Genomic DNA, 16,532 nt, shown 5'->3' with positions numbered 1-16,532 from the left:
TGTCATATTTAAATATCCTACTGTGTGGTAAATGATATATTCAGTATTCCTTAGAATGAAATTAACTATTCTAACTCAGTCCCTGTATCATTCTTTCAAATACAGAAGTAAAGAACTCCTCTTTGTATCTACCTGTCAGGGTGTTAGGGTTGAGTGACCTGTAATGAATATCAGAATCCAGGATTTAGTGTGAAGAAGAGGAAAAACTCAATCCTGACAAGACTCTTAGCTGCCATGTTACTAACACCGTTGCCCCAGAACCATACCCCGGCTCCTCCCTCCAGTAAACCCACAGAAAACCACACATAACCACACTCTCTGGCTGTGTTCACAGCGCAGGAATAAGACTGTAACTTGCATCAGCTGATTCAGCTTTGAAAGTGGGACAAAGGGCCCCCTGTGTCTCATTACCATCTCACTGTAACAGTAAGAATGTCTGTGTGCACCAAGATGGTTTAACCTGCTTCCCAACCTGATGCTAAAGGACCGTACAAGGGTTGAAAAGAAGTGGCATCCCAGTTCCAGGAAGAACCCCGCCTATTCCCAGAAATCCAATGTGTATGCCTCCCTCTCATTAGTCCTGCCCTTCAAATCTTACCTTAATGGTCCCGCAGGCAAGAAGTTATGTGTGAACAAAGTTTCTGCTTCTGCATTCTCTGGCCACTGAATAAAGCTTGTGCTGCTTTAATCTCAGATTTGATTTTGTTTTTTGACTGTGTGAACCTGAATGGGAAAAGAACCCTTCTGAATGAGGGAGGGGCCCTTGGCTGGGCTAGGGTCCAAGCAGGGATCCATATGACCTAATTTGGCGAGACTTCTTGTTTGTTAAGGGATGATTTACAATGCACTGCCTTCTGCCAGGTACTTGTGTCCCTGTATACCTGAATTGGTGGGTTTCAGTCCTTAGAATTTAAAGCTGTAGCTCACCTGACTAGCTGGTGCAGAAGGAAAGAAAAGACTGCTGGCCTAGTTCTGTGTGCACGGCTCAATGGGTCATTTCGAAAGTACAGTGGTTATCAGGTTGGCTTTGTATCCGTAAGCTCTCTGTACAGCTCAGAGTCAATCCTGCCAAACAACTTTTGTTTGTAAAGCTCTATTGCTTCAGCCCTATCTTTTCCTCACAAACCATTTCTAAATTAAAGTCAGAAACGTTAAAATTCTGAGGAACAAGAGAAAGTGAAATATCTCAAATTTATCCTTACCTTCTAGGTAACAGGACTAGATCTTTCTTTGTAAGGAAACCCAGTCATCCAGCAAGCCTACCATCTTTTTTGCCACTAAAACACACAATTTGAACATCTCTCCTACATATCACAGGGCCTTAAGTCAGACAGTCTCTAATCTCAAAAAGCCTAGTTTGGAACCAAAAAATAAATGGATTATATAAACAAATAAATCCAAATACACAGATACAGGCAGCACTAAGGAATCCCCTGCCCAGGTGCTGTGGAAGGACAGAGGGAAAATACTGGAGCTTAAGAGGGAACAGGGTTTTAAGGAAAGCTTCTTGAAGCATCAGTTTTGAAAGACAAGGAGAAACTGACTTGTAAGGAAGAGTATAGGGAAGTGGAAGAGGGAAGATATTCTAGGCAGACAGTAGAACAAATGTGCAGCTGCTAGAGAACACAGAAACCAAATAGGCCACATGGAAGAGAAAATGCTGGAAAGGTATGCAAGGGCTCAATCATGACCATTCTTGTAATCCATACTAAGGAAATGGAAAGTTAATGATGAAGTCAAATTTGTGTTTTAGAAGATGAATAAAAGAAGCCAGCTTGTAAACATCAAATAAGTAGATATGACAGAAAACAATTTAAAAGCAAACAGTGTGAAATGGATAAAGTGAAAAGGACCCTGTGACAGTTACTAGTACCATTTCTCTTTCTTGCTAACTGAACCCCTTCTCTGCCCAGCCCTGTGCAGGATATGACCACTTCTAGTTAAAAGGAGGACTGAGAAAGGGTTCAGAAAAGATAAATAAAATGACCATCACAACTCAGCATGGGTTAGGAGTCCTCTATATTTGGAAAAGGAGAAACTAGGGGTGACCACTGTGAAGAGCTGGGCCTATGTCAGGGGTGGAAGCCAGTCAGAACTTTCCAACTTTCTTGCAAACTGAGAATCCAACAGCTAACCATGTTTACCTCACTCTTGAATACTGAACTCCAATTATATGCTTGTATGTCCACACCTTTTCCTCCTCCTAGCTCTGAGACTAAAAGACAATGACAAAAGGGTTCTTTGTATCCAAAATTAACTACTAAAATCAAACTGAAAAAAACAAATACTGATACTTTTTTTGGACAATGGAACATAAACAAAAATCTGTTGGGAGAATTTCTATGGAATCCTTGTAACAGGGATAGATGCAAGAGGAGAATTTCATATAAACCCCCCTGCCGCCCTTTCTCTATTTTCTGAGCATTGATTTGATGATTTGATGCAGCAGCCACCCTACAGATGTGAGGAAACACATAGGAGGACTAAAAAATCAACAAAATAAGAATAATAGAGCAGGAGGATGGAAAGGATCTGGGTTTGAAATAGTATTTTTAAGTCCTTATACGTGCCTGTTATGGATTTTCTATCTTTAGAGTTCCTGTTAATTAAGTTTAAGTTGCTGTTAGTTAGGTCTTCAAATGTCTCTGAACATCCAAAGTGACACAAAATAACTTTTTTTTACCTGATGAAGAGCTGCTGACACAGGAAGCAGGTTCCATTGCTGTCTACATAAAGAGAAAAAAGTCTGTTCTCCCTACATCAAAATACTAAAAGAATTTGTATTATGTCTTAGCAGAGTAAAGTTAGAAATATGCATTTTCTTGCTAATGGTAACAAAACCACTTTTAATCTTGAAGCCAAAACAAACATTAGTTATGAGCCACTGGAACTTTGTAGTAAGTTTAATGTGCCTTCAGTTTTTTTTATAGGAATAGATTTCTATTAGCAGAACCACATTAACCTTAAAATTCCTGTTTCTTTTTAGAGTCAACATTATAAGGAAAATACTGATTCTCAGCTGAAGCTTTATCTTGCAAATAATGGGAGTTTTCTGTTATACAACTAGAAAGAGTTTGCCTGGCTAATTTTACTCTCTAGGGTTCCTGTTTCTCCTTATTTCTTTCAAACAAAAGGAGTAGATACTTGTTTTCAAGAAACCTTTAAAAATAAGTTTATAAAACAGTAAAGTAACTTCACAGTGTATGATACAACAAGGACATGAATATTTATAGAAAGAATACATTGGACACATCATGACATAATTATATGTACTTCCATGTCATAAGTTTATTGTTAAATTTAGGAGTAAGAGTAAAGAGTAAAGTTAAGAGTAGAGTAAAGTGTAGAGTTAAGAGTAAAGAGGGGACAATATAGAAGCTTTATGTTGGTCTTTAGACTTTTAAAATACAGAGTACATGCATTTGACTCATCTGGGCACATGAGTATACTGGTCCCTCACAGACCAAGCTGGCCAGGTAATGTGATGACGGAGACAGATCTGGATATTAAATGATGCCTGGGGCAATTCCTAGTGAGAGAATTGCAATAAAAGCTCCTAGGTTTTGAAGAAAGGCTTTGTTTCCTTTAGCAAGGGATTTTTCTTTCACAAATTGTGTCTAGGAGGATCAGATAACACAGAGTTTCTGAAGAAGATACTTGAGTTTTAGACTGTACAGATCAGAGATCCAATATCTACCACAATGTAAAAACAAAGCTGAGTACACCTTCCAGAATTCCATCAAGCTCTGAAAGACCAAATAAATTGTACAAGCAGATTGTTTACATGCCCACAGAGCCTACCACACTGCTGTTTCATCCTCAACCAGGGCTTAAGGCCTCAAAGGGGGTTCACTTAACAAGCTGTTGAGTACCAAGGATGGCTGGCTTCCTAGGTGGCCCTAGCAATAAAGAACCGCCTGCCAATGCTGGAGACATAAGAAACGTGGGTTTGCGTGATCCCTGAGTTGGGAAGATCCCCTGGAGCAGAGCATGGCAACTCACTCCAGTATTCTTGCCTAGAGAATCCCGTGGACAGAGGAGCCTGGTAGGCTACAGTCCAGAGGGTGGCAAAGAATCAATTATAACTGAAGCAACCAAGTATGCATACACACACCAAGAATGGTTTTGCAGGAGAAGAACTGTTGTCCCCTGTGAGTAGGCTCTATAGGCTTAGAGACCCTGACAGGTAAGCCTGAAGGACAAGGGAGTAAGGGAAATCTCCAGTTCGGTAGGACATTGAGTAGTGCCTAGTATAGCTTTGGCTGAACAAAGATGAGGCTTTAGGCCAGGCTCTGTACCATGTTTTGGACTTGTTGGTCAAGGCGATGGAAAAAGGCTGATTGGAAGACTGAGGAAATGATGAGAATACAGAACATTAGGAATGGATCCAGAGCATGAGGTTGATCAGGAGTCTACTGAGCAAGCGTGAAAAAAGAGGCCAAGCTAACCTGATTCCGTCGTTACTTATTCATGTAACTGAGAGCCTCTTCTGTGGTGAACCCTTTCTGGTGAGCATTCGCATGGAACCCAAATAAGGCAGCTGTGGCTTCAGGGAGAGAGGTTCTTTCTCTCTGTTCCTTTCCTGCATCAAAGCGAACCAGGCTATGCTACAGCTGACTGCCAGTGCAGATTGCCACTGAGGACTTCTGGAACACTCCATGTGCCATTTTTTTACCCCACCTACATTGGCTGTGAAGGGAGTTCCTTGATCAGAAACAAAAGCCAGGGTCTAATTCAAATGTAACTCCCCATTTTATGCTCCCTATCAATGAAGTTGTTAACCTTTTAACACATTGGAGTGGTCTCTAAGAACCTAGCTCGGCAATCTCACAGGGCTTCTTCCACCTTGGAAGTTACTTGACATAGCTACTTGGCAGAGTACCGATTAGGCTCTGAACTGCGTGCTGAATAAGGCACTGTCTCCTCATAGTTACAAGATGTGGATCTAAGAACCATATAGTGTCTAAAAATGATAGCTGACTAACCCACTTTCCCATTTTTAACTCACTGTCCCTTTAATGTCCATTCATCCTTTCTTTTAAACTTAAGGAAAGACTTTTACCATGGAACACAGTTTGGTTCTTCTGAATTGGAAGCTAAAACTGGTCATTTGAGCTCTTCATGCCAAAAAAAAAAAGCATAAAAGTGGGATACTGTCTTGGCTGGGCCGATTGACCATGACTAATAAGACAATTTGCAATTATTGCTGTACAACTAGGAGGAATATGATAGGAACTTAGTGGATCCCTTTCTTTTTTTGATATGCTGTGGGTGAGGTTAATGGGGGACTATCTATAGGGAAGAGCACCAAGAACTGAAACAGCTCAAGAATCAAGGTTCAGGCTACCATGCTGGGGAAATAGTACAGAGGTGGGCTCAAGGTAAGACCACAGAATGAGTAATAGCAAAAAGAAGGCATGAGTATCAGCTCTGGCTTGGGGATAAGCAGCAAGAAAGAATGACCATAGCCTATGCTGTGACTTAGACTAAAAAGTCTTCTCTTCTATCCATACTTTATGCAGTGTGTACTGCTGGTAGTAAAGCATTTCTTTAGGACCATAGACTGAAACAGAATTTGAAGGGGAATATCAGCTAAAGCAGAGCTACTCAGAGCAGGGGGGATCTGCAGGCTGGTGCCAGTCAGTGAGCTGTTTATTACTGGTTCATAACACCAAAAGTATAGGAATACAGAATAAGTATTTAAAATTACTCTGTCAAATTGGTATCAAAATCTTTATGCCTATTGTATGTAATAATAAAAAATTGAGGCTTGCATTTTATGTTCTTTTGAATTTCATTTTTGTAGAAATTCATTTTTATTACATCTTCCCAATGAATTTGTCCATGACAGATTAGAAACAAAACTTTACTGTTCCTTTAACTATAGAGCTGAGAATCACTGATTTTAATAAGCATTGGCTTTGTCAAAGCTATTACTACTCCTGGATGCAGCACCTGTTTAGGGGGAGAAGTCTGGTTCACAGAGCTTTAGTCAGTATGCAGAGAGAAGGGGCAGCAAATAGATACGGTTCCAGAAACAACTTGGAATGAAAAGGTAGTTGGGAACTAGGATCATAAGTGAAGAGAACAATGGGGTCAAGGAATGTTGTTCAGTGTGTTTGTGGGCCTGGGAAAAGAGGGAAGGAAGGGGTGACGGTGCATCCATGGAAGGGCTAGGGTCTAGAGAAAGATTAGAGGGGGCAGAGGTGAGACAAGGAGGAATTACCAGAAGACAGGTTTGCTCAAGATGCGGATAGATGAGAGAATTTATATTTCTCAAAGAGAGTGGTAGCCAATCTTTGAAGAGTAGGGACTGGAGGCCCATATGAGGAGAAGCAGAACCATCATCCCATAGTGAATCATGCTGGGCCTGGAACTCACCACCTACACAGATGAGGACATGGGCAAGGATGCCTCGTTTTGGAAAACCCTCTTAGCAGTGTTGGTTGGTATCTCCCTCTATCTCTCTGCCTGAATTTGCCAGTGTCTATTGAACCCAGAAGCCTCCACAGAAGAATTTCTAGCTACAGAAACACAGAAATGAGTAGAGGCTCACCTGCCAGTAAACAACATTTGAACAGCATATGAGAATCATCACCTGAGCAAAGACTGATGTGCTGGGCAGCTTTTCTGGCTCCAGCTCCATCCTTTCCATAGGTCATGCTCCCACTGGGCAGACCTGCCAAGGTTCCAGCTTCCACAAGGTGACCTCATTCCCGGGATCCCACAGCATCAATTCCTTTCATCATAGAGGTAGCGTCCTCCTGTTTCCTAAGTTCCTCACTCTCTTCTATTTGATTTCCCTACTTTTCTACCACCTGGTTTCAGGGATTAAATACTCTCTGTTGTAAACACTTGAAATGGATGCTATTTTCCCAGAAAGGCTGTCTGTGGATAAGTTCACTCACACTAGTCCCTGGGATGTCTATAATTATCACATTTTCCAGAACTATCTATCTTTGACATCAGCTCTTTGACCTCTTACTTGTAAAGGCCACCTAGAGTAGGAAAGCCAAATGGTAACTAGCTGCATACCCTGTACCTTCAAAACAGGTGATCAAAAGCAATATCACATCCTGAGATATTTTCAAAGGCTTGAAAGATGTGCATGTGGATTGTTGTTGTTTAGCCGCTAAGTTGTATCTAACTCTGCGACCCCATGGACTGTATTGTAGCCTGCCAGGCTCCTTTGTTCATGGGATTTCCCAGGCAAAAACACTGGAATGGGTTGCCATTTCCTTCTCCAGGGAATCTTGCTGACCCAGGAGTTGAAACTGTCTCCGGCACTGACAGGCAGATTACTTACTGCTGACCCACCACGGAAGCCCATACATGTAGACAGTCAGACTTTATTTTCATCTAGTTCCCTAGTGTAGTCATTGCAAACATTGATAGCAATTGAATTTCAAAAAAAAAAGTAAAAAACAAACAAAAAACTCCAAAAAACAAAAACTAGACTATAAGGGCTGGATCATCAATTTAATTCCTAAAAATTTCATGTTTGATTTGAGCCAAAGATTTCTGCTTGTCTGATATTTCCTGAGCCCTGATTACTGCGCTGCCTTTGGATCTCTGACCACACCCACCTGGGCTGCAAACACTTGGCTTCAGCGTGATTCTTAACTCTGCTGAGCTTAGGGATCTCATTTTCATTGCATCTTCTCCGCAGTCTGAGCCTACAAAAACAGTTGCCAATGTGCATTTTTAAAGGACTCTGCAGCCTGGCTCAGCAATCTGTTTCTTAGGAAAGAAGATTTTTCTGAGCTCCAACAGCAGAACAAAATGAGAGGTAGGTAGGCCAGACACATGCATATTCAAACTATTTTTTTTTCTTTTTAGTTTTTGTAGACTTTGACAGCAAAGAAAACCTGAGAATGATAAAGAGGAAGGCACTCAATGTTACCTAGTGTAGGACAGTACTCAGAAATGGTTTGCACTCACCAGGCCATCAAACTTGAAATTAAAGCTGGCTGCGTAGGCTAGCTCATTGAATACAGACTACCTGGTGAGGACTGCTGCAATGATTTCAGCAGATCTGAATTTCTTAAATCTCCTCTGAGAATGTTTTCTTCACTGTATCCTCTAAGGCATGTATGTGCTGAATTTAAATTACTTTGTTACTCAGAGAACAATGGTGAAAAGAGAGATAAGATGTTGAGCCGTGTAGGGTTGCCAGATATAACATAGGACACCCAGTTAAACTTGAATTCAGATAAACGACTAATAATATTTTAGTACAAGTATGTCTGGGACATAATCATACTCATGCTCAGTCGCTCAGTCATATCCGACTCTTTGTGACCCCGTGGACTGTAGCCCATCAGGCTCTGCTGTCCACAGGATTCTCTAGGCAAGAATATTGCAGTGGGTTGCCATTTTTCCCTCCAGGGGAGCTTACTAATCCAGGGATCAAACTTGTGTGTCTCATACCTCTCCTGCATTGGCAGGTGGATTCTTTACCACTAGCGCCACCTGGGAACCCTCACTAATACTAAAACAAGTCATTTACTGATTATCTGCAATTCAGATTGAACTGGGAGTCTTGTGTTTCTGTTTGTCAATTCAGGCAACTGCACTGTGGGGGCAGCTGGCATTAGCTTCTTCTCATATGAAGACAACTTGGCTGCTTTGGCAGGGGCACACACACATAGAGAAGTGGTTAAGAACTAAGGCTAGACAGTGAGATTGCCTACATTTGAATCGTTTCACTTCCACCTAATGCCTCTGATCTTGGACCAGAGCCAGGAACACAATTTGAGCAGTCAGCGTGCTTCATCAGCCTCCACTCTTAATTTTGGCAACAGCTACCCACACACTCAGCAGTGCCCCCAAGGAGATGCCCAGTTGCCTGAGTGGGAGAGGTTAGTGAAATATTTGGCAACCTCTTATCATGAGGTTTCACATCTCTGTCCCAGATCACAGAAGGGAGCTTCCCTGCCTTTTATCCCAGTAAGGGCCCATGGCTAATTCCAAATATTACCTTTCTCTAGGTGTCTGTTGTATGCAACCCACCATCAGGATCAGTTGGGGGTTTTGTTTTTGGTAGCAATAGAAAGGAACCCAGGATAACAAGCAAAACATGGTTTTGAAGGGAAGGAGTTAAAGTTGCTCACGTGAATCAAACAAGGGCTGCACAAACCAGCTTCAGGAAGGACAGGAGTAGGAGCAGTGAGATGTCAAAACCCAGCTGCAGAAGCCTGAGGTCACTGCACCAGGTCCCTACTTGAGATGACCCCTACTTTTCCACCTCTGTCAGATTTCCAAATCATTTGGGTACTCTACTGAATCTGGGTGTTCTATTCCTGGGTCAGAATGATAAGGCACAATGACTGAGAATGAAGACACAGCCAGAGCCCCTGAGGGAGTGGATGTGAGCTGAGCACACATCCTAGTGGGCACCTACTATAAGCTTTGCCCCAGAACCCCATTAGGATTCTATTATAATAATCAGTAATGCTCAAAATTCTCCAAGCTAGGCTTCAACAGTACATGAACCAAAAACTTCCAGATGTTAAAGCTGGATTTAGAAAAGGCAGAGAAACCACAGATCAAATTGCTAACAACCACTGGATCATAGAAAAAGCAAGAGAATTCCAGAAAAACATCTACTTCTGCTTCATTGACTACACTAAAAGCCTTTGTGTGGATCACAACAAACTGTAGAAAATTCTGGAAGAGATGGGACCACCATCTCTCTGAAAGAGACCAGACCACCTGACCTGGAAAATTCTGGAAGAGATGGGACCACTACCTCTCTGGAAGAGACCAGACCACCTAACCTGCCTCCTGAGAAATCTGTATGCAGGTCAAGAAGCAACAGTTAGAACCGGACATGGAACAATCGACTGGTTCCAAATTGGGAAAGGAGTACCTCAAGGCTGTATATTGTCACACTGCTTATTTAAGTTATATGCACAGTACCTTATGTAAAATGCTGAACTGGAGGAAGCATAAGCTGGAATCAAGATTGCTGGAAGAAATATCAATAACCTCAAATATGCAGATGACACCATCCTTATGCCAGAAAGTGAAGAGGAACTAAACAGCCTCTTGATGAAACTGAAAGAGGAGAGTGAAAAAGATGGCTTAAAAACTCAACATTCAAAAAACTAAGGTCATGACATCTGGTCCCATCACTTCATGAGAAATAGATGGGGAAACAAGGGAAACAGTGACAGACTTTATTTTTGGGGGCTCCAAAATCACTGTAGATGGTAACTGAAGCCATGAAATGAAAAGACACTTTCTCCTTCGAAGAAAAGCTATGACAAACCTAGACAGCATATCAAAAAGTAGAGACATTACTGACAAAGGTCCGTCTAGTCAAAGCTATAGTTTTTCCAGTAGTCATGTATGGGTGTGAGAGTTGGACTATAAAGAAAGCTGAGTGCCAAAGAATTGATGCTTTTGAACTGTGGTGTTGGAGAAGACTCTTGAGAGTCCCTTGGACTACAAGGAGATAAAACCAGTCAATCCTAAGGGAAATCAGTCCTGAATATTCATTGGAAGGACTGATGCTGAAGCTGAAACTCCAATCTTTGACCACTGATGCCAAGAACTGACTCATTGGAAAAGACCCTGATGCTGGGAAAGATTGAAGGCAGGAGGAGAAGGGGATGACAGAGGGTGAGACTGTTGGATGGCATCATGGACTCAATGGACATGAGTTTGAGCAAGCTCTGGGAGTTGATGATGGACAGGGAAGCCTGGCATGCTGCAGTCCATGGGGGTCACAAAGAGTCAGACATGACTTAGTGACTGAACAGATAATAATCATAGATATAACAGATGTATGGATAGAAATTTCTGTTACAGAGAAGAAATGGAAACAATTTACATGTCCAATCAAGGGAAGATTAGAATAATAATAGGGAGAAATAAAATACAGTATATAAAGGTACCTTATTTATCAGATGATTTTAAATGCTGGATTGATATTTCATGTTATAGGAAGCTCTCCTATGAAATTTATAATGCAAGTCAGGATTTTACCATGATTCGTTTCTGTTTTCTGATTTCAAAAATCTTCCCAAGAAAAAAACTCTGTGAAATGATAAGTAAAAATAATGCATAATCCTAAGCTAGATGCTTCCCGTGCTCCCCATCCCAGAGGTTGACTCACTGAATCTGGAGTGAGGGCTACATTTTCACAAACCACTCCAGAGAGTTCCACCTCAGGTTGCACGGAGATCACATTTGAGAACAATGTTTTAGATGTTAGTGGAGGATATTGTTTGAAGGATATCCTTCAAATGACTAGAGTCTCCAGGCTTGAAATAGTCTAATAAACTCTGAGAGTTAATCTGTTCTGCTAGCAGTCCTTGCCATTGTGTCATTTCTCTAATAGCATCTTTCCCTCCTTGGGGATTTTCTTCCTAATTCACAATATGAGGAGAGATTGAGAGAGGTGACACCCATCTGGCCCTTGCCTTTCACAGGTAGGCACCTGTGTTAGGTCCTAGGCTGCATAACAAATACCACACATTTACTAGCTTAGAACAACTCACTTGTATTATCTCACAATCACAATAGCTTAACAGAATTTTGTGCTCAGGGTGTCACCCGGCTGCAGTCAAGGTTGTCAGCCGGGGCTGCTATCTCATCTGAGGCCTGTAGTCATTTTACAAGATCACTGACTATCAGTGGAATCTGGTTCCTTGCAGCTGTAGTGCTGAGGCCCCCCACACCATCCACTGGCACGGGGTCCTCTCCACCACAGGGTGGTCTGCTGCTTCAAGGCCAGCAAGAACATAGCTTCTTGACCTCTGCTAAAGGACTCACTGCTTAGGTTCAGGCCTACTCCGAATTCTGTCTCTTGGTTACCTCAAAATCAACTGCAAATCAAGAAAAATCAACTTTGTCAGGGAGTGTATTCTAATCAAGGCTGTGACTACCAAATCATGTTTACAGACCTAGTCCACATTCAAAGGGAATTCTACAGAGTGTGTATACCAGCAAGCAAAAATCCTGGGGCCATCAGAGAGTTTGACCACTGTGAGAGCCTGCCTTTGAATGACCCTCAGAGATCAGACTCTAGTATCCTACATTGGACTGGCACAGATCTGTCTTACCAATAGAAAACTGCAGAAATGATATGTTCCTAATTGGGTTATAGAAGAACTGTGTCCTCCAGTTTGGTTTCTCTTGCTCCCTGATTGTTCACTCTGGGGGAAGCCAGCTGTCAACGCTGTATGAGAAGCCTCTGTGGAGAGATCTACTTGACAAGTAAATGACTCTCCCAACCAGCAACCAAAGGAATGAGCCTGGAAGCAATTTCTCCAGCTTTTTCAGATGACTGCAGCCCTGGCCAACATTTTACATCTTATCTGCTATCCAATGGGAGACCTGGAGCCAGAAACATTCAGCTCAGCCGCTTCTGGGCTTCCATTGTGGCTCAGTTGGTAAAGAATCTGCCTGCAACGTGGGAGACCTGGGTTCGATCCCTGGGTTGGGAAGATCCCCTGCAGAAGGGAAGGGCTACCCATTCCAGTATTCTGACCTGGAGAATTCCATGGACTGTATAGGCCATGGGGTCATAGAGTCAGACATGACTAAGTGACTTTCACTTTCAAGCTGCTTCCAGATTTCTCACTCTCAGAAACTGTGCGAGATGATAAATGTTTGTTGTTTTAAGCTGCTGAGTTGGGGGATTATTTGTTATGCATCAGTAGGTAACCAATGCAATACTTGTCCCAGGCCTGACTAATCTAGAGAGAGAAACAAACATGTGTTCCTCTTCTCTAATAACACAGGAGAAGCACATATGCAACAGGAGTTAATAAGCCCATAAAGAGAGGAGCAGAGATCAAAGGTAGGTTGGATGGTGCAAGGGCAGCAGTGGTATTTTTTCAGCCTTTGGATCCAGTCAGGTTTAATTTAGTCCCATGCTTATTATTCTCAGTATTATGAGCCAATGAATTCTTTCTCCCCGCTTTAAGTTCAGAGCCTTCCAAAGTACATTTAGTCCTACTGAAAGTATTTTGGTCCTCTGTCCATCGAATAAATAAGCATAAATATATACTGATATGCAGTGTAGTCAGCCCAAAGACCATAATTTGTTCCTCTTCCCCATCTCGTGATGGCTATGATTAGGCTGAAATCTGGTTTCTGTCACTTGCAACTGGGAGGAGTTCTGATTCAAAAGCCCTGGTAGGATTAGTTTCATGTGTCACTGTGGTCATTTTCTTATTGCATCTGTCCCTCTAAGGTCATATTGCATGGCCCTGGATCGTATGTTAGGTCATGCTCTTCAGGTTCCTTGAAAATAAGTTTTGTTTTCTTGTGTTTCTAAGAAAGTGCCTATGGCATTTTCTCCCAGGGAAGCCAGAGCATGCTGAGAGTCTAGCAATTTGACTAAATGATCTACATTTATCCAGGATAAATTTCCTCTATAGTGTATGGCATCTTGCTTCCTAACTTAGCTAATCAAACACTCTCTGGGTACCAAGCCAACTGTTCATGCTGAAGCAGGCTGAGCAGTCATTGTGAAAAGAAACACAATAAACAAATCCCACGCATGAATCGAGCAAAGATTCTGAGTTCTGAGAGGCAGTTTTTCCATCTAGTCTCAGTGCAAAGGAGTCTACAGAGGCCACACAGTTAACCCACTGTTCACTCTGCTTCCTCCCAACTCTGAACCATAGCAGTGAGTTTACATAGAACGAGACCTCTTTAGTGAGCCCCCTCACCCACATAACAATCCTATTGTGATTTTCTTCTAGACACCAGCACTGCTGCCAAAATAACAGATAATGCATTTTAAATTGAAATTTATAATCATTAAACAAAGTCAAGAGGCCGAGTCCTAACTTCCCTTCCCCACATAATTCCTAATTTTGTCATTTCCTAGAATAATATAGTAGTATAGGCTCTAAATTCACCTCAGCAGCATTATTTCTTACCAAATCAATTTCTTTAACTTAGCCTAGTGACCATTCATAAAACCTGCCCTTAGAAAAACTCAAGTAATTCTGTTAATAGTGTTTGCCATTTGGTTCAATACATTCAGCATCCAGGAACTGAGTAAAAGGAGCTCAGAGAAATTGGTACTAACAATACCCAGCAGTTTTTTCCCCTAAAGATAGTTTTCTATCACATTGATTAGGATCAGAGACTCTAGAATTAGACTACTTGGATTCAGAGCTCAGGTTTTCCATTTAAAGCCATGTATCATTGGCCAAATTACCCAACTCCTCTTTGTCCAATTTTACATCTATAACATAGGGATAATAGTAATATCCATCTTGGGATCATTTTTATAAGAACTATTTAATGATATTCAAAAACACTTTTAATACTACCTGGTACACAGTGAAGTATTAAACAAACAGCCAGCACAGACTATATTAAAATCTGATTGTTTATCTCCCAACTTACCACAGAAGATACTTCAGCATTATTCAAAAGAAGTATCACCATCACATCTTGTGTAGCATTTGTACTCTTCTACATGCTGTGGAAGAAATCAAATTAAGGTTATTTCAGAGTACTGGTATCCCCATATGACTAAAAAAAAAAAAAAAACCCACATATCTTCTTTACAGGAAGATATTATCCCAAGCTGAAAATCATTTCTACAACATTTTTGCAAATATAGTTTCTGGCACACAATAAAAAATAACTAGGCACTCAGAGACAAGATAATAAACAGCAAATAGAACTCACAAGTACCTTAAAGGCTAGAGTTTTTAGACAGAGATGTTAAAATAACCATACTTCCTTAGATTAAGGAGATAGGACAAGATGGAGAATTTTGGTAGAGGGTTGAAAACCATAAATAGAAATGACAAGAACTGGAAAATAATAACCAAAATTAGTGACAATTTAATAAATTGATTTAATACCCGTTTAGACAGCCAAAAGGAATTAGTAGCCTGGATATGGATTGGCTTGAAAGAACTATCCCAAATGAAGCAAAGAAAAATGAAAGAGTGAGATTAGAAAGGAAGAAACTGAAGATACAGTGAGAAGGTACCATATAAGTGGAATTCTAGGGAGGGAAAAAGAATGGGCAAGAAGAATTATTTGAAGAAATAATGGATAAAACTTTTCCCAAAATGAAAGACATCAATATACAAACTTAGAAGCCAAAACAATTCTAAAAAGAATAAAGAGAAAAACACCAGGGATCCAACTGTGAAACTTTAAAAACCAAAGAAAAAGTTTTAAAGCAGCTGGACGTAACAAAGGCAGACTGCCTTTAAAGGAACAACAATTAGGCAGATAGCTAACTTTTAATAGACTTAATAGGAACCAGAAAACACAAAATAATATGTTCAAAATATTAAAAGAAAATAACTCCCAACCTAGAATTAGAAGTTTAGCAAAATAATATTTCAATAAGAATGAAATAAATAATTTTAATCAGTAAATCAGAATTTGTAGCCAAAAAAGATACTAAAGACATGCTTTACAGCAGACAGAAAATAGTACCAGGAGACCCAGATTTAGAATGGAATGAAAAGCAATGAAAACATGAATTTAAACAAATAAACTGATAATGATGATAATGACAATGATGATAGTGTTCAAAATATAAGCAGAACTAAAGAACATAACAATAATGGCTTAAAAGTTTAGGTGGTGGTGGCTTAGTCACTAAGTTGTGTCCGACTCTTGCAATCCCGTGGACTGTAGCCTGTCAGGCTCCTCTGTCCATGGGATTCTCCAGGCAAGAATACTGGAGTGGGGTGCCATCTCCTTCTCCAGGGGATCTCCCTGACCCAGGAATCGAAGCCGGGTCAACTGCATTGCAGGCAGATAATTTACCAACTGAGCTATGAGGGAAGCCCCAAGAGAGAGGGGCTAATCAGAGGAGATTAAAGAGTTGATATATCTAAAAGGAGCCTCAGGTTCTTGCATTGCCCATGAAGAAGGTAAATACCAAGAATATAAGGATTTGAAAACCAAAAATGTATGTCATAATTTTATGGTTTATCAGTTTACTGGTTACCAAATTCTGTAACTTTCAAGGTAGTAAAGAAAAAAAAATGAGTAATAAATTTTTGATAAAGCCAGAAAGAAGAAACTCTGGGGCGGGGGCGGGGGGGTGGGTGGATAAAAAATAAAATAAATGGGACAAATAGAAAGGACTAAATATGCCAGACACAAAACAATTCCTGTAGAATCAAGAATTTTAAATCCTTGCTAAATTTGCATGATTTAAATTGTCAGATATTCTAACCCAGGCAAAAAATTCTAAACACGCAAAATTATAAGGTTTAAGGATTTATACTTAGGTACTAAAACTAAAGGAAAGAGAAGGATATCATAAAAATTTGGAAGAGGCTTTCTTTGAGGGAGAGAGATGGTAGTAACTTGGAGGGAACATGAAGGATTAGTACTGTCTGACTGCTTGGCTAGCCAGGTGGTGGTTACCTGATAGGTTTTTGTTCTCTGCTGATTCACTTAACTACATGCATGTTTGTGTACTTCTCTGTATTTATTCTATTTCTACAAAAAAAATTATAAAAGGATAAGGGAGATCTAAATATGCTGGTATGGTATAATCTTCAGAAATACACAGTTAAAAT

The 16,532-nt window shown here is 40.7% G+C and overlaps 1 protein-coding gene across 6 annotated transcripts in view; it reads right to left on the bottom strand.

Moving 5' to 3' along the window:
• The window catches only part of HHLA2 (HHLA2 member of B7 family), a 161,035-nt gene that overhangs the window by 32,048 nt on the left and 112,455 nt on the right, over positions 1-16,532 (bottom strand). For 5 of the 6 annotated variants that reach the window (XM_070787397.1, XM_070787385.1, XM_070787386.1 and 2 more), the window contains one exon: positions 14,377-14,452. The gene's annotated coding sequence lies outside the window, so the exon portion shown is untranslated. Of the gene's footprint in view, positions 1-598; positions 1,177-14,376; positions 14,453-16,532 lie in introns of those variants that run through there. The other variant, XM_019976890.2, reaches the window with a different exon arrangement.

This window comes from Bos indicus, chromosome 1 (assembly GCF_029378745.1).
Source record: "Bos indicus isolate NIAB-ARS_2022 breed Sahiwal x Tharparkar chromosome 1, NIAB-ARS_B.indTharparkar_mat_pri_1.0, whole genome shotgun sequence".
Lineage (NCBI taxonomy): Eukaryota > Metazoa > Chordata > Mammalia > Artiodactyla > Bovidae > Bos > Bos indicus.
Note: the sequence above shows the minus strand (reverse complement) of the source record. Positions and strands in the feature narration are given on the sequence as shown.